The sequence below is a fragment of the Mus caroli genome, chromosome 14 (genome assembly GCF_900094665.2).
Source record: "Mus caroli chromosome 14, CAROLI_EIJ_v1.1, whole genome shotgun sequence".
Lineage (NCBI taxonomy): Eukaryota > Metazoa > Chordata > Mammalia > Rodentia > Muridae > Mus > Mus caroli.
Window position 1 is genome coordinate 70387173 of NC_034583.1, and position 2380 is coordinate 70389552.

General features: G+C 41.0%; 1 protein-coding gene across 4 annotated transcripts in view; it reads left to right on the top strand.

Annotated features, from left to right (window-relative positions):
* The window catches only part of Elf1 (E74 like ETS transcription factor 1), a 98062-nt gene that overhangs the window by 92384 nt on the left and 3298 nt on the right, over nt 1-2380 (top strand). The gene's annotated exons all lie outside the window — the stretch shown is intronic.

A 2380-nucleotide genomic window follows, 5' to 3' on the forward strand; every position in this document is an offset into this window, starting at 1 on the left:
TCTTCCTTCTTGAGTTTCATGTGTTTTGCAAATTGTATCTTGGGTATTCTAAGTTTCTGGGCTAATATCCACTTATCAGTGAGTGCATATCAAGTGAGTTCTTTTGTGATTGGGTTACCTCACTAAGGATATCCTCCAGATACATCCATTTGCCCAAGAATTTCATAAACTCATTGATTGTAAGACACAGACTTGATATGTAGCTGAGACAAGGTGGACAATCACATGTGTTGTGATTTCAAGCCTGCACTATTATAAGTTCCAATTTTTTTTTTTTTAGTGAAAATTGCTCCAGAATTTGCTCACTTGAGACAGTATATTTATTTTGTAAGTAGTATATCTGTTTCCTGAGAGGGGGGGGGAGAGAGAGAGAGAAAGAGAGGAAGAGAGAGAGAGAGAGAGACTCCTATCACAAAAAGGTTGTTTTCAAACCAACTGAACTAAAGTGTTGAAGACCTAGAGATAGCTCTAGTTAGCAATATGCAGTTTCCAGATGCACTGTGTCACAATGTAAAGAAGGCTAACACCATGGGGACAGTACATGGTAAAGAATTAAGTGTTCCTAAGACAGGGACAAAACAAAGACCAAGTGCAACTTGAAAAGCCGTGGGAAGGCAGGCTCATCCAGGTGGGACGCTGCTGCTTCAGTTCAGATCGCCACCCAAGGCAGCACTGGAACAGCATAGTCTTTTCCTTTTTCTTTCTTTTTTCTTAATTTTGGAGACAGGTGTAGCTCTAGTTGGCCTAAAGCCGCAAAGCACAAATATTCACATGTGTGCATGTCTCAAAAAGCTAAAAATTAAAATAGAATTCAGCTGGTGTTCTCAGAACTTACAGAGTAGTGTGTATTGTAATGGCTAGGCACATAGGATGTGAATCTTAAGGAGGCTGTCAACCTTTGCATCAAAGCATTTACATGTAAACAAGGTAGAGAGACTGTGTATACTTACAGACTTCTGTGACAGATGACAAATGCCATTTTATCTATAGACTTATGTAAGCACTTAGTATAGGAAGGTCTTATAAGTTTAAAAAGTGGTATCTGCCTATGTATAGTGGTGTTGCTGATACTCTTGTCTGGATTAGATGTGTCTAGATTCTTGGTGTCTTATCTAAAGAATTGAATACACACACACACACATCCTGTAAGTATCCATTTAAGAAAAACTTGTCCAGGGCAGGTACCTGTTCAAACTCTCATTTCCCCAGAGATAGTCTGGTTCACATGGGCAGCAGAGGAAGGCACAACGTCATATTTGGAAACAGCCCTGAAGGTTGTTTTCAAGTTCACTGTTTGCCTAATACTACCACAGCATGGTTATGAGTCCTACGCCTGCCTACCACCACTACATCTTCATTACTTAATGCTTGCTCTCTTCTAGCCCCACCTCCCTAGAGAGCTGTTAAAGCTGGGCACGATGGTATATGCCTGTGACCTCAACAATCAGCAGGATCACTGTGTTTGAAGCCAGTGTGGTCAGCATAGCTGGTTCTAGGCCAACCAGAGCTACACCTGTCTCCAAAATTAAGAGAAAAGAAAGAAAAGGAAAAGGAGAAGCCTATAATATTCTCCCATGGACTGCTGGTCCAGTGCCGCCTTGGGTGGCGATCTGAACTGAAGCATCAGCGTCCCACCTGGATGAACCATCTTGTGCCTGCCTTCCCACGGCTTTTCAAGTTGCACTTGGTTTTTGTTTTGTCTTTTCATGCAGCCTACTTATCTTCTCACATGCCGGTCACCTATAACTACTGCATAATAAAATTTATGTTTAGTAATTTGCTAATTGAGATTAATTTAGTGCCATTGAAGTCTAACTTTCACCAAATAACTTCACCAAATTCAGAGAGAACAGTTGAATCAAGATAGTTTTCCACTGACTTATACTAACAGTAAGCACAGCTATAAACTTTAAGCTGTGTGGTAGTATATGTCTGTAATCCTAGCACTTGCGAGGCAGAGTCAGGGTCTCGTGATAAAGACTAGCTTAAGCTATGAGACTTATGTCAAATAAACAAACCAACCAGCCTATAAATCTCATAGGTGTGAACTTTTCAAATTATATTGAGTCATCACATCATTTATAAACTGTTTTACTTAATAAGGTTAATGAGGTTAGCTTATTATTTCAGTTAGTTCCTGTCTTAGTCAGGCTTTCTAATCCTGCACAAACATCATGACCAAGAAGCAAGTTGGGGAGGAAAGGGTTTATTCGGCTTATACTTCCATACTGCTGTTTATCACCAAGGAAGTCAGGACTGGAACTCAAACAGGTCAGGAAGCGGGAGCTGATGCAGAGGCCATGGAGGGATGTTCTTTACTGGCTTGCTTCCCCTGGCTTGCTCAGCCTGCTCTCTTATAGAACCAAGACTACCAGCCCAG